Source organism: Rousettus aegyptiacus, unplaced genomic scaffold (assembly GCF_014176215.1).
Source record: "Rousettus aegyptiacus isolate mRouAeg1 unplaced genomic scaffold, mRouAeg1.p scaffold_m13_p_8, whole genome shotgun sequence".
Lineage (NCBI taxonomy): Eukaryota > Metazoa > Chordata > Mammalia > Chiroptera > Pteropodidae > Rousettus > Rousettus aegyptiacus.
The window spans coordinates 71,592,050-71,617,974 of NW_023416311.1; the positions used below are offsets into that span (position 1 = coordinate 71,592,050).

Sequence of the window (25,925 nt, forward strand, 5' to 3'; positions counted from 1 at the left end):
CAGAAAGCATTAGAAGAATATAGGCAAAAAGGAATAAAAAAAAAAAAAAATAGGTGGCAGAATAGCCACATAAAAGAGGGTAAAATTAAGAGAAAGTGCGTGATCCTTTGCTTCCAATGCCCGAAAACGAAGAAACTTCAAAACAGAACAATGTTTCATAGTTTGAGCAGGCAAAGGACTGTGCCTCAGGAAAAACAATTCAACTCAGCCGTAGAAGAGAACATTTGTTTATTATGAATGCCAGAATCTGTAATTTGTGGGACATTGTTTTTTGGTTTAGTTGTTTTAGCTTTTGACAACCATATGCATTTAAATTTCAAGCAAAAGAACATTAAACTGAATAAGTAAATGATGAAATGACAATCAGCAAAACACAGAAAACCGTCCCCTTTCTAAGTAACTTCTATCAATGGCCCCCTTGAAACAAAGACCTCAAAGGCACTAAGTTGAGATAAAATTAGCAAAGGCTTAAGACCAAAAAGAAGTGAACGGTAGTTTCCTTGATCACACTCTCGAGGTGACTGCTTTCAGGCAGCACGTTGCCATGTATGCCTGTAGTCATGACTACATGCTGCAGGAACCGGCAAAAGCAGGCTCGGCTCCCTCCCCTAGAGATGGTGCAGGAATCAGAGCCCCTTTCTTTCATTACGTGATCTACATAATGCGGCAACCTTGCTAACTGCATCGTTCCACATCTAAGCAAGAACGAAGGGCTGGAGCAGCCTGTGCTTTGGCCCACCCAACGTGCCCCTCCCCAGACACTCCCTGGCAGGGAGCTTCTTACCATCCACAAGAAGTTCCCTTCCTCTGTGGCTCCATCATTTGCAAACAAAACAAATGCCATGTGACAGCGGCCATTTACCTCTACTCCTTCCAAGTCAGTGTTCAGAACTGTTTGCTCAGGAATTCAACCAAGGATGTTCTTTTTGTCCATCTCTGGAAATACTGACAGCAACGACACAGACATGCACCAAGATGCCATGGCTGCTCCTTTAACAAAAGCCTTTTTATAGGATTGGATTTGAATGAAGGAGGGGATTTAAAGAGAGAGAGAGAGAGAGAAGCTTCAAGCTCTTGTCGCAGCCAGACTGTTGGCCAGATTCTTCCCCTGACGACGTAACCAGGGGCCGGGCCTTCCTGGCATCTGGCAAACCCAGGGCCTGCCTGTGAGGCCAGAGCGCCGTGCCCCTCTCCTCAGTGTCCCCGTGGGATGCCGGCTCTTCTGGCAGCGGGCGGCTCTGCGCTCTGGCGGCTGGGACGCTCACAAAGTTGAATATTTGGGGAATGTTTCACACTGGGAAGTGGGCCAGGCATTCTGAAGGGGAGGCCACCACCCTCGCCTACAAAGGTCTCTCATTCAGTTGCTTCAGAAAAGAAGTTCCCAGGAAAGAAAGACTTCACGGTTGCAGCCTCTCTGTCTCTCCCATTATAGTCTGCACTCTCCAGAAACAGCCCACAGGGGAACCACTAGCCAGCCCGGTGAATAGTTAACTCTCCTCCCTCAGCATTGGTCTGAGGGAGGCAAAAGCAGGGGCTTGAGATGGAATGGTTGTCACTATGGCTTTGATAAGACGAAGTCTTCGAGGGCTCCCCACAAACTCTGTAATAGCGAAGGCTCCATCCTGCCATCCTGGGAGGTCAGGGAGAGGGCAAGGAGGGGACTGTTACACACACAAAAAAGGGTCTGCTCCACCTTAGAAACAACAAAGGATGGTCTGGGGACCCCCTGAAGCAGCAGGGTCCTGGCAGACAATGAGACTTTTGTCTGTACACTCCCAAAGGCCATGTTTGAAGCTCAAATAAGCCTATATTTTTCAGCTATTGCTGGGACTTTCTTCCTTGTTGAAAATCTGGCAGATTCATTGAACCTATGTGTCTTCTAAAGTTGGGCTGTTCTAGTGGTTTATGTTTTACTATTTCCAGGTGACTCTGAAATCTTTTAAAGCAAAATGTTACTTTCTAGGTTTATAATTTATAGGATGCTATGGGGTCTTCTCTCCACAATTTAATATTCATCTAAACACACACAAACACCTTCCCTCCCTCCTTCTCGCTCTCTCTCTCTCTCTCTCTCTCTCTCTCTCGCTCTCTCTCTCTATCTCTCTCTCTCAGCTGGTTTATGAAGAGTCTGACCACGGCTGAATTCAAAGACACCCACTGCTGAGGCAGAGCCACAACCAACCCCCATAAAACTCAAAACCTTCTCTCTCGCACACAGCTGACCCACACACGGGTCCCAGAACAGTGCCCGAGGAGGTTCTAACAACTCTGCTGGGGCCAGAGCAACACCCAACGCAGTCTCAGCCCAGTTAGGCAGCTGCAGAATGAAACAGCCTAGCGCAAAGGAGAGCACGCCAGACCTAAAGTCCCAGCAGTGCTGCGGTGAGGGAAAACCCTCGAGGAAAATGATAACTAGTAATGCTAAACCTTTTAAATTATCTTTAAGGGGATGATAACTCTGTACGTCTTGGAGATAAATATTTAATTTCTATTTCCATTAGTGATCACAATCCAAGACTTCATTTCTGTAACTCCCTTTTCCTGAAAAAAGGAACACTTTGCAAGCATAACCCAGAAATAGAAATTGGAGAATATAGAAAGCCTTCAGTATCCATCTATTCAGGATGGAAGGGAAACAACAGTGAGTCACAGACACAATGGACCAGTAACCGGGACTGAGGCAGAGCCCTCGTGCCCACCCATCTCTGCCCCTTGCTCCCACGGCCACCGATGCCCCACCTTCACCCATAAACTCTGGCCCATTGTCCAGGTAAAAACCAGAGTGGGTTCTGTTGTTGTTGTCGTTGTTGTTTGTTTGTTTGTTTGTTTGGCAAAGGCATTTGACATTGTGATTTAGCACTAAAAAAATCTTCCAATGTGAAGAAGCATAAATCTTAGGGCTAAAGAAGATTCTAGAGTTAGAAAGGGAAGGGAAATGTGTGGGATAAAGGAGGACTGGGATTATTTAGCTAAAAGTAAGGGTTGGTAGATCAGGAAAAGGCCAAAAGTACAAAACCTCTTAATATTAAAGTCTGTTTCTGGTGGAAGGATAGGAGGGAGGGAGGGAGGAAAGAGAAAATGAGAGCCGTGAGAGTTCCTCAACTCCACCTTTTCCCCAAAGCGGATGTGCAAAGAGGAAAGCTCTGGCCTCCAACCCCACATGCAAAAAAACACTCCCCAGGCTACAATTTAGCTAAATGGATGAAAGCAAGAAATAAAAGGTACTCAATGCAGGAACTAACAATTAATTACCAACAACTCTCCCAAGTAGCTTTTCATAGCAGCTGTTCCTTTGGAAGAACATCCAGGCCCCCTTTCTGCAGGAATCCACATAATAACGTGAAGTAAATGTGCTAGAAGATGGGAAAAGATTGAAGAGAAAAGCTGCTGGCGGGAAAGGAAGGAAGGAAAGAAGGAAGGGAGATGCTTGCATTAGCAATTTTCTAGCAGATCTTCCCTTCTTCCAGAGTCCTCACAGCAGTCCTCTCTACCTCTCACAACCAGCACTGGCCCAGAGCAGGCCCCAGCCCAGCCCCAGCCTGGCGGAAAGATGTCTCCTGGGCTTCCTCCTCAGAGGTAGTGGTGTGTAGGAGCAAGCCAGGAAGCCTCGCAAGCAGCACCAAGGTTGGTCCCCAAAAGCCTTGATGGTTATCCCTGTTTCCTTCCCACCTCATCATCTCTAAGCTAGAAAAAGAGCAGGGGTGGGGGGGGAGGGAAAGAGAGACAGAGAGACAGAGACACACGGGGGTGGATGTGGTAACAGTGCTTCTGCAAGGCCATAATCAGCAGATGTCTTTCCCAGGACACCCAGAGTAAGGGCTCAGAGGAGGGATCCAGGAGGAGAGCTGAGGAGCCTGGAACAGAAGCCTCCCCTTGTTCCTTGTTCCTTGTTAGAAATAATCACCTAAAACTTAAGGGAGAATATGCCCATGAGGCAAGGCAAGACAACCCAGCCCCTTGCACCTGCCACTGAGACACTTTCGAGAATACGCAGATGCTGGGAGACTTGGTATCTCCTGATTATACGACCGACAGTGTCAGCAGAGAACAGGGATAGGAAGCGGTTACCAGGAGAGTGTACAGGTTCCCCGTCCAGAAACATAAAACTCCTAATGTTAGAGGGAGTTTGATTTCCCAGGGGCCCTCGCATATCAAAATCGACCTGTTCATCTATCACATCTAACTCTTGTAGCCCTCAGCTCGAGGCTGGGAAAAGGACCCTTTCTAGGCTGTGTGTCCCAGAGGCAACAGGAAACATGGGTAGAAAGATGGCAGAAGCATGCTGGTTTTCAGGTCACACACATGTTGGAGCACCTTCCACGTGTCCTACACTATCCTACCTGGGTCGAAATAATCCCTAAATACCATGCAAATACATGAAAGTGGTTAGAGAGAGCACCTAATTCTTTTCACACCAGAGAGCCCATCCTAAGAAAATAGGCAGGAAACCATTACAAGCATAGAGTGCTTTTCAGTTTTCAAAGCATTTTGTCTTTCAGGTGTTACCTTGTTTAATCTTCCTAATATTCCTGTAGAGTTGTGGGAATAAGTACTAGCATCTCTTTTCCATGGACCAAAGATCTGAGGTATAGTGACTTGTCCAAGGCCTCACAGAAGGAATGGGAAAGCAGAACTAAGACCCATGTCATGCTCCACACGGCCACTCATGGCCAAGGCCATGACACTATTCTTTTCTCCATCTTTTCCTGATCCACCCTCGCCCAAAATAAAGGTTTTCAAGTTGTGATGCCAAGATTCTCCTTTGTAAGAGGTAAACATGCAGCCCGGGTCAGCCACTGGTCAGCCAATGCCTGCTGAATCACTCCCCACTCCGACGGGCAGGCACGCTGGCCTCCTACAAGCCGCCCAAGGCCAATTCCCTCTTTGTTTCGGCTGAACAATCAGAGCCCAGTTCTCTCCCACAGCCCCCCTGATATTCCTGGAAATGGTGTTTCTTTTCTGTTGGAAACAAATTTTTTTTGTTTCTGCATTTGTTTCATCTCTGATATATGTTCCGGCATGTCACATCGTTCTCTAAATTATCGGTGTTTTATTTTGTTAGGATTTTATTATAAGCAAGCACAGGAGACTTTGTAAATCAATTCTTTTAATCACTTGATCATCACTTGAGATTTAGACAACTTTTTTTAAACCTTAGATATCTATTGTGTTGTAGATAATTTAATTATTATAGAATTTGGGTCAATACCTATTTTCCTGTATATTTCCTGGACTTAACTATTTTTTCTTTTAAAGTTAAAAGTGTTAGAGAGCAGAAGTGTGTTTCCTTTTTCTTTTTCTCTATTTTATGCCCTAGCTAAAAGAAGTAGGAACAAATATCATAGATTGTGCTGATGAAAGTCTGGCTCCCTGGAGAAACCTAAGGAGAGACAGAGGTGCCCAATGTCAGCATGAGTTGAGAGTGATAACTCAAAGGTTCTTTCTTCAACATGCTAAAAAAAATTAAAAAAAAAAATAAGAAAGGCACATTTAGCAAAGGGTGATGTATTAACCTGTTGGGGAGCCAACTCCCCTAACTCTAGGTTTCATTAAAAACAGATCAACATCTACCTGGCCCTTTCCTATTTAAAGCACCATCCTCTGTGTTCACTCATTTAAACATCAATAGTGATGTTCCAAGTGTACGAACTGGGTCCTCAAGGCTCAGGTAAGATGGGAGGCACAGATGCCCTGTTATCTAAACGAAACGTGCTGCAGACAGAGAAAAACACTTATGCTCCTCGTGCACAAGAAGGGAGTCTCTTCTTCTGCCTTTATTCGAGGAGCCTAGCAGTCAAGGAGGAAATGTGCTACCCGAAAGCTTTATGAGAACTTGTCGCTCTTGTGGTATAAGGAGTCATCATCTCCTCATGTTATGGAACAGGAGGATCCGAAGGCACCCTGGTGACAATTCCATCCCCCCTCCCTCTCCTCTCCCTTTACAGAATAGAAAGCAGAACCTCAAAGGCAAGAAGCAGCCTGTCACTGGGAACCAACTGTTTTATTTGTTTGGCTGCCAAAGGCAATTCCTGTGCATATTGTAGACAGTTTTATTTGGGGGTAGGTGGTAAAATAACAATATTACCTGTCATTGGCGATGACTTCGTGGTTTATATAATCTTTTTATTAGCATGTTACCTCATTAGTGCACCACAAAGATCAATTGTTATAATTATTCCTTTTTTACAGTTGGAAAATTAAAACTGATGGGGCAGGTTATTTAATAAGAGTTGCCCTGCTCAGCATTACAGAGATAAAACAAGCTATTGAACTAGGTTTTAAATCTAATCCATCTGCCTCCTGATCTTGCTTGCCACTGCCCCACACTGCTTCTCAGATTGTTTTAGGAGCTTATGAGGTCCAAATCCTTACTTATTAAAAATAAAATTTACCAGAGATACATTTTCCTTAATGTATTATAGACTACTCCCAGCATTTGAAATATAGACTTGAGAATTTTTTTTTGTTTTGAGAGACATCTATCTCGTGCCAGGTACCCTGCTGAATAAATATTAGGTTAAACCATGAGATTGCCAATATTATCTATTTTCAAAAATAGCACTTCCTATGACTCAGCAATTAGACCTAACTTTCTTGAGATCAGAATAGTTTTCAAAGAATGTTTTTAAATCTTACTGGTCTTTCTCTGCCTAAGAGAGGCTATATTTCCTGTTTGTTTAGACATGTGAATTTCTTATAAAGGACAGTTTCCTAGAGCTTAATTCAGGCAACTTAGTATTATCTTCATAAACTAGCATTGAGATTAAAACATGAAAGTGAGATACAGAGAACAAACTGATGATTGCCAGATGGGTGGGGGTTCGGGGGGCTGGGTGTAAAAGGTCCTGATGGGATTAGGAAGTACAATCGTGAAGTACAGCTTAGGGAATATAGTCAATAATATCGTGATAACTATGTATGGTGTCAGGTGAGTGCAAGACTTATTGGGGGATCACTTTGTAAGTTACATAAATGTTTAATCACTGTGCTGTACAACTGAAACTAATATTAAATGTCTATTGCAATTTAAAAAGTAATTAAAATAATTTGAAATAATTATTTCAGGCCACTACTTGCCTCTGAAGTTTGGCTTTCTCCTCTGAGGTTAAAAGAAGCTGATACTGGCAATCTTATGGTTTAACCTAATATCTATTTGGCAGAGTACCTGGCACAAAACAAAACAAAATAATTCCCAAATCCATATTTCAAATTAATTTTTTTTTTAATTTAAAAAGAGAAAGCATGAATGCGATGGTGTCCCTATCTTGAAAGACAAATAGCTTAATCAGGAGACTTGCAGTTTTGACAGTGTCTAATTTGGGAAATATAAGTCAGAAGTAATGTCTGATACACAGCAGGAGCTCAATCAATATTTGATAAAGGAATGAATAATAAAAATGGCTAAGATATACTGAATACCTGCTCTGGCTCAGGCACTGGTCTACGTTCTTGATGTGCAGGTATTGCATTTAATCTGCACATTAATCCTATGAGGAGGGCTAATATTCCCATTTTATAGATGAGGCAAACGAGGCATAGGGCAGGTGAGCAACAGCCCAAGGGAGGATGTAGTGGAGCTAACATGGAACTCGGTTGGTCAGTGCCCAAAGTCTGGGCTCTTCACTAATAAGCCATTTAAAAACGGAGGGAGGCAGACAGATAAGAACAAGCCTAGTTTGGAGCTTGTAGAGTTTGAGGTCCATGTGGGAGTATAGGTGACTGTCCAATAAGCAGGCACATATAAGCCAGAAAGCCCAGCTCTAGAAGGCATCGGTGTATTTTTAGGCGATGCTCTAGGAGAACACAGAAAGAGCCTTTGCTGAGAATAATCTTGGGAAACACTATTTAAACGGTGGGCAAAAGCAGGAAAAAGCCTGGGAAGGTGATGGAGAAAAAACATGTTAGAAGCGATGGTGCCGTGCCTTCTCTGCTCACCTTCGCCTCCAGCCCCTGAGGTGACCTAGCTCTGCAGTGCTGCCCTGATTCACAAACTTAAACCACCTCTGACAGAGAAGAGTCAAGGCAGAATATTCCAAAGACATTAAGTAATACAATAAAAATTCATACCTGCATTAAAAATTCAACCCCAAACATACTTACTTTGACCTATATATCCACTGCTCTGATACATTACTTAGCCTGTGGGCATGGCTTTATTTTCTTTCTGGGAAACATCTGCCTGGTGGAAAAGGACTAGGCTGGCAGTTCTCAGAATGTAATATGCGCCGCAATCACCTGAGGAGCTCAATAAAAGTGCAAATTTGCATGGCTACCCTCAAAAGGTATGATTCAGAAAGCAGGAGTGAGGCCTGAGACTGCATTTCTGCAATCTCTCAGGTGATACTGATAGTTCTGTGGTCCCTTCTTTAAGAAACAAGACAGTATAGATGATGACTATGCTATTGATCAATAATAACATAGTAACTGATCTTATTTGCAATCATCCTCACATTGTTTTTATATATAACTATCCTAATGTCTGAACATACTGCTAGAATTATTTCCCTTGGGAGCAAATGTGATCATTAAAGGCTCACACAGCTTTTCCCAGGAAGTATCGATGCTCAGAATCATTTGACAGTTTTATCTAGCATTTAATTTGCTATCAAAGTCCTGCCATTGATCAAATCTAGAGAAACAGTTGACCTTTCACCCTCATCTGTTACTGTTCAGAACAAGTAAATCATCACACTATTCACCCTCAAAGCCAGCTACCTTAAAAACAAAAATCAAATCAGTCCTTCTGGTACTGGCTACTGAAAAGGAAACCGAAAAAGCAAAATACAAACAGCTGACAAAACAAATAGTACACCTCGTATCTAATAAATACCAACCCCTTGCAAGCCCTCAGACCCAGGCCAGGGAGAAATGTCATGAGTTCATTTTTCCCAGTTAAGTCCCAAGGGGGCAATGCTGGCTGCAGAGGCAGGTCAGGCTGGGGCATAGCTATCAGCTCCTCCAGGAAGGGACTGCTTAAGGTCAAGATCTTGATCAGGGTGGATGAGGCTCAAGGGACCTGAGATCTGGTCTTCACTAAAGTGGTGCCTCAGGGGCCACCATCTATAACAAGTAATGGGAAGGTGGATGCTCAGGTCCTGTGTTCTAGCCAGTATGAAGAAATCTGGTCATATCTTTAAAAGTATTTGCCAAAAAGCTTAGCCCAACCCAAGGGAGCTGTGATTTTGTTTGTTTTAGGTGTCTGTGTTTTAGTTTTGTTTGTTTATATACTGCCTCGTTCAGCAGGAGGAGGTAGAGATAGCTCATCGCACATGCTGACGGAATCGGCACCTGTGTATTTCCTCTTTCCACTGTGCCTGTGTTGTCCAGTCATGGCTTGGTGCATGCTTGGGCTGCCCAGAAAAGTACATCCAGTTCTCGGTGATGTGGGGCCTTTCCCTCTCCTAGTGCTGAAGGGCAATTCTCAGCAGGCCAGATACATGCACTGTCTGCTGACCCTAAGAGAAGCTCCACGTAGAGTCTGGTCCTCCACTTTTCTCATTCAGATGCTCTGCTCACATTTGACCAACTTAGGAGCACACTCTTTCCATTTTTAAAGGTCTTTTCTTTAAACTCATGGCTCCCAGCCAGTGTTTCATGATCTCTACCACATCTCCATCCCTTGCTGTGCTCTGACAAACAGCCCCAGAAGAACAAACATCCCTGCTCAGATGTTTTCCTACTTAGTATGCTCCTTTTCTTATTCTAATTGGAGAAGAAGTCTCGCTGGCCCCTTTATTCTGCATTATTCTTTTCTACTCTCTGCATGTTGTTCTCCAAGAGAAGAGTGCCATTTTTGAACACTGGATAAGATACACGAACATAAAGCTTTGGGCAGATATTTTCGCTCTGTTGACTAAAAATTGAAGAAGACCATGCAATAAGGTCTTGACAGGTTAACTCCTCTGGGCGCATCTTCACAGGCTGTCAAAGGTGATGCTGAGCCCCAGCTCCTCTCAGTGGACACAGAGGCAGGAAAAATTTATTAAAACTTTCTCCAACTAAATCCTTTACCTCTCCTCCCTCAATAAAATCCAAACTCCACATTTTAGTAGTAAAATATTTATTAGAAGGGCAAATAGGAGCAATTACACAAACTAATTTAGTATTATCTTAGGAACATCATACATAGAATTGACTATCTTACTGCTTTTCATACCATTTCTTGGTTTTAGAGAAAAAAGAGGTATGGAATCCAGCTCACTGCTGACTCAGGTCTAATGGAGAATCATATTTGGATGGTAGAATGTAGTCCCTTGGCTTTCAAGTCAGCCAGTGAGATTTTTCATATCACCTAACAGCTTTCAATTTCAATGAGTCATACTATTACTAATTTACATGAAATAAGCTGGTAATTTATAATACTGATGTATTCACTTAATTCACACTAAGTAATTTAAGTTTTCAGTATATCAGATACTCATGCCAGTTGGTCATTGCATTCACTTTTTGGACCAGTGGAATTGTTTTTTAAAGGTTGTTTTAAGTAAAGGGTGTAGTTTGATGATACCATTTACTGTGCCATAAGGCATCATACCTACTTAAATCTACTCCATCCTTTACAAGTCCACCTCACATTTAATTTCTTCTGGAAGTATCGCCCTGTCCACTTCAATTCCCAGAGTTGTCTCTTCCCCCAAAATTCTGATAGCGATTCACGGTCCATATACCATGTAACTCAATTAGAGGAAGTGCATTAAATTTATATGAGCCATTGCATCAAATCAAATGAGAATGTCTTCCACCTAGTATTCAAGTATTGATGGTCTTTTGCAAAACAGAACAACTGAAAAATATTGATATCCATAGTTACAAACAAATACCCATTCAATTTCTAAGTAGGATTTAACATAATTCAGCCTATAGAAGTGAGCAAATCAGGTATCTACCTTCAGGATCTGAAAAATATATACCTGTGTCATCATTAGCAGAAAGTCCACTGCCGTAGGTAAATAAAAAGAAAACACTATCAACCTCTTTTTATGTGCTTAGGACAAAAAATGTCCAAAAGTGTCAGGAGTCGTTTGCGTTTGTTTTTTTCACAAGTCAAATGAATTTTGCCTTTGGTCATGCAGCACCCCTTATGATTCCTAAAATAATTAAAATAGGACAGCATTAGGAAGATTTCATTTTTATTTTGTATTCAACTACCAGACCTTCACAAGTCACTATCCATCAGGGGGGGGCCACCGCATGTTCCCATACCACATTTGTCCTTCTCTGGAAGATTGTAGTTGAACAACTGTATCTGCAGATTTAAGAAAACTTATTGTAGGAAACAAGGAATGAGTACAGCGCCATATATTTAATTAATATTTACTTAACTCAAATCTAACTCAGGCATTTTCAAGGCACGATAAATGTATTCTGACCAAACAGTAGTAGCTCTCCTGAAAAAAAAAATGAAAGGTCCATATCCTATGATGCAGAAGTGATTCAGATAGGCAGTCAAGTGAAATCTATCCTCTTCTATCTTCTTTAAGAAAGACTGAAATTCCAGTTTAGAATGAGTTCAGGGAGGAAGGCAAATAAACTGGAGACTTTGGGAAAACTTGCTCAAGAAAATCTCCAGATGTTAATTTCCGTGGTGAAAAATTTTCGTAAGAAAATTAGTATTCATAAAATCATTTTCTACATTCCTATCTTGCATTTTTCTCTATTGGCCATTTTTTAAATATATTTATATACTTGGGATATAGGCAATTATCCATATGCATGCTAAGCAAAGTCTTTACAATGCATTACTCTTTGCTCTCTCACAAATAAAATAGTATACTTTGGGAATGTGTTTTGTTTCAGCAAAAATGCTGGCAGGTAAGGCCGCTCTGCACAATGAACCAAATCAGGCTCCACCATTGGAGTTCTGGACTATAACTGAAAGGAAAAACATCTGATTCCACTCCAGAAAGTGACACTGAACATTTTCCCATTTATTTTGGAGTAGAAGATGTCACTGGAGAAGCTAGAAAGGTGAGACGGCACGCTAAGTTTGTAGAAGGCACTACCGATTCGATTTCAACTCAGACTTCAGGATAATGCAAGGATTCAAAATTAAGTGTGAGAAAGGCAGGAGCTGAGCCCACCTGAGCCCTCCTTGGCTCAGGGCTTTGGTGGAGCAGCAAGAGCTGGACAGGGATGGGAGCTAAAGGTTGGTGAGCAGTGCTTGACCTGTTTTTTGAGGTTCGGTGGTCCAACCAGAGGAGAATCTAAATTTGTTCCTGACTGCCAGATTCTTCAAAGATAAGAGAACCCCTCCCAAAAGGAACTAGTTGGCAGCCCCAGGCCCACAAGGTCAAGACCATTCAATTGGTAACAAAGACCAGTCTTAAGACCTAGGCCCACAACACCCAGTCCGGCCCCTGCTATCAGAAACTCTTGTGGAGACCTTGGCCCGCAGAACCAAGCTGTCATCTCCTAAAAGGAGGAGAAATGGAGGACTCAGTTCACAAACCCTAAAACCAAGGAAACTGTGACGTGTGTCCTGGGTCAGGTTTGCGGCCTGGGAATCTTTTCTAAAAGAGACGAGAACACTCTGCTACATCCTAAGTGTGATACACAAGGCCAGAGCCTGGAGCGTGCTAGTCACCATCAGGGGCTGCACAGTGCACGAGAAGGTTCCTGGCTCTCTCCTTAATTGTTTTTATCTGGAACCTTCAGTACAAGAATAGGCAAGGTGTAGAGCCATTAAGGCTTGACCTGCTTCCCATGAAGTGGTTACAGAATGGGTAGGGCGCCTTCCCTTTCAGAGGGCTGTTCTGCATCATGCACTGGAACGTGGCTCTGAAAGAGGCTTCCTATTTGAAATCTGACCAAAATACCAGCTCCAGATGAAAATGATGCTCTTTCTCCTAACTTCAGGCTTCACAAAAGGAATCTGCATTCAGACAACCAGGACTCAAGGTGGGGAGAAATGGGTCAGGAGAGGATTTTAAAATATAAAATAGATTTCACTTCATGGTCACTTGACTACGTATTCAGTATATTTTGTGTACTGAGGCTAAATGGTTTATCTTGGGACAAGAAGTTGTATAGGAATTTTTAAACATCAAGAAGCTTAAATTTATGTTACTTTTTTTCCTCACAGTTCTTCAAGGATATAAATTGATGATGCTTTAATGTGTTTTCTATACTGTTCTGGAAAATACTGCATTGCCTTTCTATCAATCCTAAATTTCTCATATTTATTAAATCGCTTTAAAAAATAAATTCATCTTTTTAAAAAAAATTATATATATATATATATAAAAGAAGAGTAATTGGGGTAAAGATAAGAAGTCTACCTAACAATAGTTCAATGCCTGGGATTTTGATGTCAAAGATGAAGGAAAATATATTTCTATTCCCTGGCCCATTTTTTAAAATATAAAATGTTTGTGTACTTAGATAAGCTTCATTAGAGAAATCATTATTTTAATATGTTAGTCTGTTTTTATTCAATTTAAAGAATGACCGTCACCCAAGGGTAGCTAATGGAATACTAGAGTTATATGATTTGACAGGTAAAGAAATATTCTGAGTGTTTCTTATTAACGGATAATTATTAAGTGGGAATAATTGTGTGTCCTCCTCAATTTGTACCTGAGTCTTACGGTCTACACAGAGAGGTGTCTTGTCCTGAAAAGTCCTAGAGAGAGAACCAGCTCACACTTTACTGATATTTACTGGAAGATCTGATAACTATTCTGGCATTTTATCTTGCTAACTTTCTATTCTTTCTAGAAGTGTCATTTTTGCTTCTAGTTAAAAACAAAACAAAACAAAACAAAAAAAACAAAACACGGACAGATGCTGCAGAAAGCATCACTCACAGGAAATCATAGCTCTGGCTCGCTTATTTTTCATAAAGCTTGCATAGAAGAGAGGTGTCGATTTAGCAGAAAGCTAAGTCGTTTTGTAAATTTGGATCCCATTTCCTTTGTTTCTCCTCTCTTTTTTATAATGTCTACATTCTAGCATTTCTGCATTGCCTCTTTGGTTTCAGAGCTTCCCAACCAAGTATTTCCCATGGAAAAAAATAAATAGGGAAATATAGCAATTAGCATATATTATGTGGCTGCGCCAAACCAGTGTACTCACAAAAATGTCTGTGTGACAGGCAAGTGGGCCCAGTTTTGTCTTGTTTCCTGGACTGCCTTGTCTTGCTCACAGCCTGCCATTTGCTTACTAGAGATGCCCGCCCCTTCCCTTCCTCTTGCTTTCAACTTTCCCAGCCCCTGCACAGCCCTGCCAGCTTCTCTGGCTCCAAGTATTTACTGAGTTTTGTATTCAGTTTTGGCTCTGGAGCTCAGCCAGCAACTGCTGCCTGGGGCTTGCGTTTCCCTTTACACATTATCAGAAAACAGTCATAGAGACAAGTCATGTCGCTATTGTACTTTTACAGGGAAGATTCGCTCAGCCTCGCATTATGGCAAGGCCTTGCTGGCTGCAGATAATGAAAGGCAATCACCTCAGAGAACTGTGGGGAGAATGAGGGAGACACCTCTGGGTGCTCCGAAGCAATTTCTAGGGAGTGAACACTGCTCCGTAATCACTAGGCCTCGGTCCAGCAGGAGAGAGAGAACTAGACCACAATGAATACCCTTTGTGGCAAAATTACATGGAATTCTCCTCTCTGCCATGATTCCAATGGCCAATTCTCTCCTCTCAGGTGCTGGAAATGGGTCCACATGCTGTCCTTACCTCTCTGAACTCTTATGTAGATCAAGAAACAGCAGTGCTCCTACTAGGGAGGCTCTGTATAAGTCAAGTCACAAGACCTGTTACACTCTGGGAGAAGATGTTAAGGAAACTCTAAGATCTAAAATGCTGGACTTAGCTCATAAATAATGCAGTTTTTCCTACATTGTGAAAACCATAGCTAGGATGTTTCAATCTGTTCTGTGCAGTCTTTCTGGGTCTTTGCATATGCGGTTCCCTTGGTCTAGAACACTGTACTCTCATCTTTACTTGGTTTCTTCCTATTGGTCCTTCAGCTCTTGGTGCAACACATCCCCTCTGCAGTCTTCCCTGAATGCCCTGTTGCCAGAGCAGCTGGCGCTCACCGCTGTGGTCGCAAACGCCAAACTGAGCTGATCCACACGGTCAGTGCTAAGGCCACTCTGATGTCGGAAATCAGGTTTCAAGATGGAATCTGGTGCCTCCTTACAGATGGATGTTTGGCATTTATTTATTATTCATCAGTGGAAATGACTGAAAAAGCCTCCCTAATTGAAATTGTAGTTTGAGATCTTGAAAAGAATAGAGTAATATTGATTAAATAATGGATGTAGAATAGTTGAAAGGAGGCTTTGCAAATGAGGCAGAGAGGACTGGAGATTGATTTAGACTAAAAGTTATAGCCAGATATTTTAAAATAGCTGCATAAATGTATCCCACACAAGCTTTGATTCTACCTATTCATAAATACTCAAGAACAAGCTGTTAAAAATAGCTACCTGATTTAATCTAGTCATTAAATAAATGACTATGTTTTACCTACAAATACGGGGTTTGAAGTCCAAACGACAGATAATTTAAAGCATTTTCGAGCCAAGGCACATTTCCAGAGACTGACTGACTAGGGTTAGTAATCTTTTGAGGTAGTGAGGCCCCCACTGTGGTGATGGATATGAAACCAGGAGCTGGCGGTCCACCTGTTAGCTGTTCTTGTATGGTGGTTCCTGGTCTTGGCTGATCATCAGAAGTACATGGGATGCTTGTTAAAATTACATATCGCTGGGCCCAATTTAGACCTACTGAATGAGAATCTCTAGAGTCAAGGTTGAAGTGCGTAATGATTCTGATCACCAGGCAGATTTGGGAACCTCTGTTCTAAAGACTGTTCTAGTGCTGGGTGGAGGGCTAACCCCCCTAAAAGTTTCTCTAGGCTCCCCTTTCAGACTTAAGTTTCAGTGATTTATAACCACATCTGACACTGTAATAAACGACTCCTCCGAAATGATTCTTATCTTATCAACATATCAACAATAGTGATCACTAGGATTTGAAACATGAGGCAATCATAAGGTGTTTTCACAAGTTAGAAAATAGGAAAAAATAAAAGTGGCTTCCCAGAATGAAACAAAAAGACTCCACCCCAGAGGAATCCAAGAGAGGGGAGAGGAAAAGAACTATGGAAAGCAGCTGGAAGGTGAGAACTAGAACGAATGACTGGGCAGAGAGGCCTTGTCTTCTTTCATGATCAGGTGTAATTCAACCACCAAACACTGACAGAGCGCTGGCCCTGGGTGTGGCCCTCAGAACTGTGGCGTGGTGGTTGGTCAGCAGAAGGAAGATGACTCCTCCCTCAGGCAGCACATGCGCACGCTGGCAGGAGAGAGAAAATACTTACGGGAGCACAAAAGACAGTTATGGGGTAACTGGAGGGTTTCAGAAAATTTCCAAATAGGATGGCATCTAGATGGGCCCTAAAAGATGAGGGGTAAAATGAAGGAAGAAGCCGTACAACAGGGAAACAAGCTCTCAGTGAATTCACGATCCAGTTCGATCAGAAGGCCTACAGCCTGTAATCCAGGTTTATAGAAATACGAATTTGGACGTATCTATTCCAGACCCTTGTTCTACAGAAATAAACATTTTTAAGGTTCAGAAAGGCTGAATGACTTGTCCAAGTCGCACTGCAAGATAATGGCGGATGCAGGAGACAAGCACAGGTAGTCAGACACCCAAGCCTCTTCTTCCTCCAAGGGCCACTGCAGATTCTGAGGTGGCTTCTTAAGGCCTCGTTTCCTCACTGCTGTGATCTGAATGCCTGCACTCTATCATGCAGCAAGTGGAAGCATGCCATGAAGTAGTATCATCTCAAGGGCATAAAAAGTTCTTTGATTCTTAATCCAGATATTATTGCTTCCTTATGAGAAGCCAAAAATGAGCTACAAGAAAAGCAGTTTAAGCTTAATTCTTAGGTTACCTATTTGGGTCAGTGATGGTAAAAATAGGGAATCACATCCACTTGGGCTAAAACTGTTGGCTTAGAGCTGGTCACACACTCTCCCTTCTTTTAGAAAAGGATTAGACTAGAAAACAAAACTGCCTTATTCACAAAGCAATTTAGAGGGGAAGCAGGGAATTCTAATCCAACGCAGAATGTCCAGTAAGTCGCCTCTTATCAACACATCTTCAGAGACCCCTCGTGGCAAACTCTGAAGGATGAACAAAATGAAAATCCTCAAACACTGCACTGGAAGCCTTCAAGCTGGATGGCATAATCACCCCTGAGCAACACTTACTCTGCCGCAATTAATATTCCACCCGTGTGCATTCATCAAAGGTCTCAAATTGGAATGGGAAGTGTTTTTTAATGATCATGATTTAATATTTCCCAAGTCCCTACTGTGTTGGGTCCCTCACAATCCATGGTAACAGCAAAGCCTCTGAGTTCTGCTGAGGTGACAGAATCTAAGAAAGGAAATGATGTGAACAGCCTTCTATCTCTTCAGAAATATTTCATAAGCATGGCCATAAAGTGAGGCAAGTAATTTCAGGGAGTAAGGTAATACGCTGTTCAAGAGCGATTTAATTTTGTTTTTTTTTTTAACCTTTTCTTTTTTTAAGGGTGTTTTCCTATTCCTTAGCACAATTTTGTTTTCATTTCCTCCTCCAAGGAGTAAAAGAAAAGGGGAGAAGAAGAAGATGCTCTCTCCTTTGTGTCATGACCCTAACATTAAAGATTTTTCAAGTTAGTCACCTTGGAAAGATGTCAGAGGAAATGAAAAGGTCTTTAAATTGCTATACGGACAATGATTTTCATAGCGAAAAAAATAATTCTGCCTCTATTTTTGGTTCTTCCCTTTCTGTCCAGCTCTGACACCCATTTTGTTAATTATACCAGTTTTGCCAAGTGACATGCCATATCCCTGATCACAGAATGTTAGGTCTTAAGAGCTACAGAAGCAGTCCAGTGCCTTGGCGTGATGTTTCCCATGATGCCGTCTCAGTCTCAGACTTGAAGGCCCTTCTATAGAATAAAATGATTGCATTACGAGGCTACCAAATTGGTATAAAAGAAGGCACCATGAAACAATCAGCCACAGGAACATTTACGAACCTTTCTTACATGAAGAAATTACCAAAAAAAGGGACTTATTTCCAAACAGTATAATCAGCCAGGCTATTCCCAGTCTATATTCAATTCCTAGACAATAGTCATACTTGCTGAGATAACTTCCGCTATTTCTAGCCTGGCAAAATAAATATAGGCTCCAAGAAAAATATAACTTGTAGTAAAAGACTAATAATACCATTGCTCTTGATTAAAGATGTTGTGTTCTTTTCAGTCTCTTCAAAAATAGCTGAGAAGTGGTTGCAGAAAGTTTATTTTTTGGAGGCGTGGTGGTGGTGGGGTAGTTCTGAATATACAGCAACCACCCCCTTTTTCCCTATCCCTAATCCACAATTATATCTTCTTCTCTCCTACTTCCCAATTCTCATTTAAGTCAAAGTGGAAATGGAAATACAAAGAAGATAAAATGGGTGAAAGCTTCCCTTGCTCAATTCGAAAACACATTTTTGCCCTCCTCCACCAAAACTAAAATAGCTGTCACATGCTGGCCCCAGGAGACACCACAGAAAGATAAAGTAACAGATAAGGAACAAGTCAAATGTAATTAATTCTGATGGAGCCCCATCCTCTACCAGGTGAAGAGTATTATTTCATGTGAACAGAGGTTGAATGTGCCCCACTTCTCAAGTTCAAAGAACCACGACTAAGGTGTGGATCTCACACTACTTGCAGAAAATCATAATTGGACTCTGACTCAGATATGAATTTGGCATGAAATTCTAGTTCCTGTAGGGCCCCAGAAACCCCTACTGAATCTTTACAAATGTCCTTTTCTTTATTTCCATAATCCAGTGACTAGAGGGCTCCCTCTAAAATTCATCAATGTCAACCTTTAATAGACATTAAGAGTCTAGAAGATACTTTCTCCAGTCCATAAGTTAAATCACCAGTATAATGATGTTTATCAACAATATAACACAATATGCAACTTAAACAAATAATTTCATATACACAACCAACCTAGGAGATGGACTATTGTTAATTTTTTTGCCAGCCCTTAGGAAGTAAACAATTAGTAATACTCTTAATTGTGTTAAGAGTAATACTCTTAATTGTATCCGCATTTTCAGGAGGTTCCAGACAATGAATATTTTTGCTTCCTCCAAAGACTCGGAGTTTTTGCTGGTTTTAAGGATTTTTAAGAAGTCCAAATGTAGGCAAAATGAAGTAGAAAACATAGTGTTTTGACTAATTCCTAAACATCTTTCTTCAACGAAGGATCACCTTTCAACAGCCTTTTCATTCAAGACAGATTTTTTTCCCAATCTTGATTGCATAAGGCTCCTTCCCTCCTAGAGGTAGTAAAAGAAGCTATGGAGATAGGCAGACCTAAGTTCAAATCCCAACCCTCCAAGTTGTTAGCTATGACCTTGGGCAGATTATTTAACCTCTCCAACCCTAGGCTCCTCATCAGTAAATTGGAAGGACCGGACCCACACCTTGCAGGGCTATAGCGAGGGTTAAATGAGGTCTTGTTCATAAAGAGCCTGGCATGTGGGTGCTTAATAATAGGTGTAGCGATGATTACTATAATAATTACAATTGGATATATTGCCCAAATCCCTAACTTTCTGCATAAATGAATACTTTCAAAATCCAAGTATACATACATACATACATCTTCCCTGGACCCAAATTCCCTCTTGTCCTCTAGGAGATTCCTCCATTTAATGTCCTCCACCCATCAGCACTGACTCCTAAACTGCCTGGCCGTGAGAGTACTAGGGCAGAAATAGTACAAGTGCCTTGGATTACCTAAACCTTACCTGTCGTCTCCATGTGCACTTGTTTTAGATCTCATTAGGAAGTCACCAAATTTGTCATGGCTTTACCAATCAACTCATTGTCGATCCTCTCCAAATCAGTCATCCTAGAATCACGTTACTAAAACACCACTGAAAACATCCCCCATTCAGCTGCATGACATTTCGCTGTGTCTCCATTGCTGCTACCTTTAAGGGAATTTGGTCGTATTTCCAAACACCTCTTTCTTCTCTCCAGCTGCTTTAGTTGTATGAAATGAGGACAAAATTTAAGGTTCTTTTAGTTTTGCATCACTTTAGAATTTTCCATGATCCCTTCCTAATACAACTGTATTATAATAAAGATCAGAGGAAAAAGAGAAATAAAAGCTAACACTTAGTAACTGCCTCCTCCGTGCAAGGCACTGTGAAAAGTGCTTTGCATATATTATTTCCTTTACCACTATCACTTCTCATAGCCCAGAGCAATTAATGGAAGGTTTGGGACTTTGCTCTCCAGCAACAAGCTTTTAGGGGATGGCCAGGAATCTCAGGCAGGTATGATGAGCAACATGTTTATTCATTTTTTCTACTTTTAGAGATCAATAATTCCTTTTAGGTTCTGCTGCCCACTTGCCCCCCGAACCTCCCCCTGTCCCCTGTAACCAAAGATGTCCTCCCCAGTCAGACCGTAGGGAGGGTGTGGGAGCCCACGCCTGGCTGTCCCCGGGAATCCCATCTCCATCTTGTCCCTCAGCTCCCACTGTCTGTGACCCACAGCTGCAGCTGTTGACCTGTGTTTCACTATTATTTGCATTTCAAATAAGTTAATAAAAGCAAAGAACTAAATAATAAATTGGACATTTGTGTTCAAAACAACAATAACAAAGGCCTTTGACTGACCCACAGTATCACAGAAAAGCAACTCAGTTATACCGCTGATGGTACATACAGGATCTCTCAGCTGATCGGCTCGGGATTTTTATAAACATTATCCTCTCAATGCAGAGTGAAAAATAACATCTTTGGGTAGGAAAACTAGGTCAAGACAGATATTTTAAAAATGTACTCATTTGCATATGGTTACAATTAAAGCAGTGAATCATTCATCCATCTGTTTAACACACATTTACTAAGCACTCACTAAGCACTGGTCACTGGGACTCCGGCCAGTTCGGGTGGATGTGGGGAGCTGACAGTGCATTGCTCTACACAAATAACCCCACAGCAATTAGGAGCTGAGAAGGCTCAGGTCTGGTCCACGATGTGCTGCTTCTCAGCTCTGACGCACAAGGTCTCCCTGCATCTCAGTCCCCTCATATGTAAAGTAGGCTGGGTGGGAGGCAGTTCAGACTGGCTGCTCTCACTTTCTGATCTGCTACCCAAAGGTAACTTGGGTCTTTTGATCTTCCTGTGCCCGTGCGCATGTTGGGATACAACATCGTTTCCCATATTGCGCATGTAACCAAAAGAACCACATTTGGGTCTCTAAATCTTACCAGGTCCTAGTTTCTTGGTATACAAAATGGGAACAATGACAATTCTCATCAACAGAGCTGCTTCAAGATTTAAAAGAGGTTACTGTAGGAGAACCACTATTAGAAAGCCTTGTATAGATGAGTTATCACTAACGTCCCTGAAATTCAATAATCATCTTCAGGATCAAATATCTCTCTACCATGCTTAAGCATCTCTGTCATATTTGCAGCTTTAACTTCTCAATTAGCGCACAATGGCTCTTATTATATGGCCATGCTATTCTACCATTAGGTTGCCTTTTTCTGTTGATAAGAGATTTAAAAATTTCCGGCCTTCATCTATTGTCTTCTTGGTCCATAAGTAAATGCTTCATTTAGCCAGAGGGATTTCTTTTTTCTCTCCTAAACTAAATGCTTATCTCCAGAAGGTGCTTAAGAAATTACAGTAGAAGGGTAGGCTGATGAGCACTTAGTGGTCAATGTCTCAGGCAAGGTCCACGCCTGCCAGGCTGACACTTTTTCCCTGCTGCCTACACATGGCCTAGAGAGTAGGGAATGAGTGGCAAACGATGTGGGGAAAAAAAAATCAGTGTTTCCGAATCAGAGGTAGTGAAAGCAGGGAAGGGTAGATAGGGGTGTGAGCCCGAGCAGCTATATATGTGTGCAAAATGAAAATCCTTCAATGACCACTTGTACTTTTTCTATCGGATGTTCTACCAAAAGGCTACTCAGAAGTGAGGGGAAAACGGTCAAGAAATGAAGTGATTTAGGAAATGCTTCAAAAATGGCCACTATAGATTAGACCCCCACTGCTCTCTCAACTCTGCTGATATTGGGAACATTCAGGTGTGGAGACCCCGAAAGTGGCTGTGTGTCTCTGGACACGATAGTTGTGCAAAATGGCTGTGCAATAACCTTGATGAAGGATATTCCTCTTGTAAAGACTTAAACACTCTGTTCTATTTACATAAGAGAGATTTTCATTTAATCCATCACATATTTTTGTTATTAGCATAAGTACCAGAAACTTCCAAGGATAGGAATACACAAAACCACAGCCTCTTTGTTTTTGAGCCAACACACTCTCACTAAACCATATTTTCAATCATGGCTTTTATTAAGTCAGTCCACAGCTCAAGAACCACCAACGGTAGTACCCAGTGCCCTCGGAATTGAAGTCCAAGCTCTTCAGCCTAGAATTTAAGCCCTCTCACTAGCTGGCTCTTTACTGTACTCTAGAGGGAGCAAGATGAACAAAACATGGGATTACCGCTCTTGGAGAGTTTAATATTACTGTCGGTGAGGCCGGATTCTGTTTAGAAAATAATACACACTAGTATATAATCAAGTGCCGAGGCACTGAAGGGACACAGTGTACAGGACATGGATTCACCTCCAATTTACGGAATGTCCAGCCTACGTTCCTACCTCTTCAGATTTGTCAGGGCAAGAGTCCCCAGATCGAGGATTCCCAATTTAGAAGCCATTCTCAAGATGGGCAGAGATGAACAGAAATGGTTAAGGTGCCTATTCACAGCACAAGGAGGAATGCACCAACAAGGAGGAGTGAGAAAGCTCAGTACCTACTGAAATCCCTAGAACCAGTGGATGTGGGGAACAGGGGTCTCAGTGACTAAAAACAGATTCCAAATTCCCCAAGCCCGGTCACAGTGAGTGGTACAATTGCTAGGCTCAGAGGCCTCGTCCTACAAGCACCTCTCCATCTGGTGGGAGCCCTGTGTTTATTTATTCAGGAAAAACCTGGTTGGCAAAGTCGTGAGCTCAGCTGGGCAGGATGCTGAAATGCTAAGCCTCAGTGCTTTAACACTTCCTTCTGACTCTCACCTGCCTGTGGCCATCTGCACTGGCCAAATTAACTAAGAGTTGTCAAACCTCTCTTTGTGTTGTATAGACACTACCTCTGTGTCTGTTTACAAATAGATAAAGTTGTTAACAGTAAACTGGAATAAGACCAGAAATATTCAATTAGTTCAAAAACTACATCAGCCTAACACACACAGAGTAAAGTAACTGGGTCTCTGCGGCAAAACGTGGCCACTTAGCGAGGCCACCCTGATTCCTTGGCCCCAAACCCTGGCCCCTCTGCTCATGAGAACACTTCATGTACATGTAAAGGATCTGATGGTGTTGTGTCCACTGCGACAGACACACAAAAGTAAACTAGGAATAGGAGACAAATAATAAAGAAAGGAAATATAAATGGAAATATAAGTAATAATGATTCCACATCAGTGTACTTGCTTTGTTTTTGTTATTGTTTGGTATATGAGAGATCAACGCAGCATTTTAATCAAGAACTGCTTCCTAACTATAGTTCCAACCTGTAAGTTTTAGCCACAAATTGTGTTTTGAAGATGATCTTGTCAAGCTAAGGAAAAGAGGTGTTTTTAAGTACAATAGCACAAGGTTTTGGGGAATCTGTGTGGCATGCTCCCCACAAGATCCCATGGCGAAGAGCTGGCATTGTCATTCTCATTCGCTATTCAAAGTCAACCTGCGGTTTCTAAACAAAGAGAAAGGGAATATCTTCTGGTTTGATGACCAACAGAAGGGAACCCAGAGAATAAAGAAGGGAAAGCAGATTGATTCTGACATCTTATATTCCTAAGTGCCTATCTTATTTATCCGCCCCCACCACCACCCAATGCCACATCCCACCCACTGCATGTGGTCCCACCAGGACCTAATCCAATCTGTCGTTATAAATTACCACCACTCTGACTCTAGGCCTCAATTTTCCTTGTTTTCACTTTACTTTTGAGTAAAACTATAATGCAAGATTGGTACCCACGGAAATAGTAAAATACTATTGCTGCTAACAAAATTTCCAGATTTTAGCCAATTAAAAAACCTCATACCTTCACATGACTGAACTTTAATGAGGGATTCTTGTCACGTCAAATGTGGTCCCTGCATGTTCGAGAAACAGTTTCCGGGAAGGAAGATGGCAAGGGTTTGGCACATCTACATCCCCTCCCTGCTCCCTCGTGTGAGAACTCAGCCAGGGTGAGCAGCACAGTGCATTGCCATGTAATAGAGCAAAGCTAACACGTGGCCTCACGTGTGTCAACAGGAAGCAAAGAAATACAGATCTGTGCAAAAACACTCAGCAAATACGTATCTGAGGTAAATACAAGGTAACTCAGCAAATGTCTATGGTCTGGTTAGGAGTCAGAAAGCCAGACACCAGACCTAGCCATAGTGCAATTTCCTGATTAAATTTTGTTTTCTTATACTTACTCTTGGGGCCTTAGACAGGCTTTCTTCTCAGACTTCAGAGCCCTTGGTTTCCTTGTGGTCCATCTGCTGGAACCACGCTACCAACTCCTGTTATAGCAAGGCTGGCCGAAGGCCCAGGGTCCACTCGGCAGCCACATTGCTTTCAAAAGCCTAGCTGTATAATGTTCTCACTTGAAATGGAATTTTTCAACAAAAGCTATATATTTTTTAAAAGCTTGGTTGATTGACTAAAAATGCCTAATAAAAGATAGTACGGTATCTAAAATTTTTCTGTATATCTAAAATTATTCAAAACTAAAAGAAATATCAAAAGTGATTAAAATCACACTCAGTTTTAAGACAGTGGTTATTTCCCACCTGAAAAAACAAGGGAAGGGGCCGTGAAAACCACAGAGGGACAGAACAAGGTCCCTGGGTTTGGGCCAGCCCAGCACGGCAACCTATATGAGCAGCAAGGCCACAGCCCTTTCAGTCTCATAGTGATGGCTTTTCCAAACCCTTAACAAATTACGAAAATAAACATATGCCTGCCGTGAACAGTTTGGATGACACACATAAAGCAGCCGATAGCATTTACTTATAATTACCTTGCTCCAAGATAATCATTATTGTTCATCTTTCCTTTCATTTTCACACACACATTTTTTTTTTTTTACACAGTTGAGGGAGTGCGGGAAACACAATTTCGATGTCCTGCTTTTTTCACTTAATGTGCTACCATAAATGACTTCCCCACATTAATTTAGAACTTTGCAACACAAGCTTTAATGGCTGCCTACTAACTCCACTGCACACCAGCTCTGCAGTTTACCCAATGATACACCAACTGCTGAACTCAGGGTGCAATAGAGTTATGGCTGTTTGGTTAATGCCACAGGGATGGTTCAAGAAGAAAATCAGTCCTGTATTCTGTTCTCTTTGGGATTAAGTTACTCCTCACTGGTAAATTAGGCAGAGGAGGCGGTTCCAGAACGTTTGGGCCCACTCTGGTTTTGTGGCCAGTTAATAATGCTCAGAATACTGTGGCCAATTGCTTACCACCAGAGAGAAAACCTCAGATAATGAGAAAAGAAAATGTAAATCAAGTGCCCTCGGTAATCTTGGTATAAAATCTTAAATGGATTCTGTATCAGTAATTAGCGTATAATAAAATAAAAATAGCAGACATCAAGATCTAGAAAACTATGATATTGTTTTAAACGACTCAGTCTGTTTATGTTGCAAACTCAGTCAATACATTCATTTTTGTAAAGACTAAATGGGAATAAATATCACCCAACTTTAAGAATAAGTGAAAACCTAGATAGGTAAAATATGCAGGAACCGTCTAGGTCTACCTCCTATTCAGGAAGATGGGACCCCATGAGATATACTCACTCAGGCATA

The 25,925-nt window shown here is 41.8% G+C and overlaps 1 protein-coding gene across 3 annotated transcripts in view; it reads right to left on the bottom strand.

Annotated features, from left to right (window-relative positions):
* The window catches only part of MAP1B (microtubule associated protein 1B), an 89,293-nt gene that overhangs the window by 24,500 nt on the left and 38,868 nt on the right, over nucleotides 1–25,925 (bottom strand). Inside the window, exon 1 of one of the 3 annotated variants that reach the window (XM_016122185.2) lies at nucleotides 863–2,036. The exons of 1 other annotated variant lie outside the window; for it this stretch is intronic. The gene's annotated coding sequence lies outside the window, so the exon portion shown is untranslated. Of the gene's footprint in view, nucleotides 1–784; nucleotides 2,037–25,925 lie in introns of those variants that run through there. One more of the 3 variants, XM_016122186.2, reaches the window with a different exon arrangement.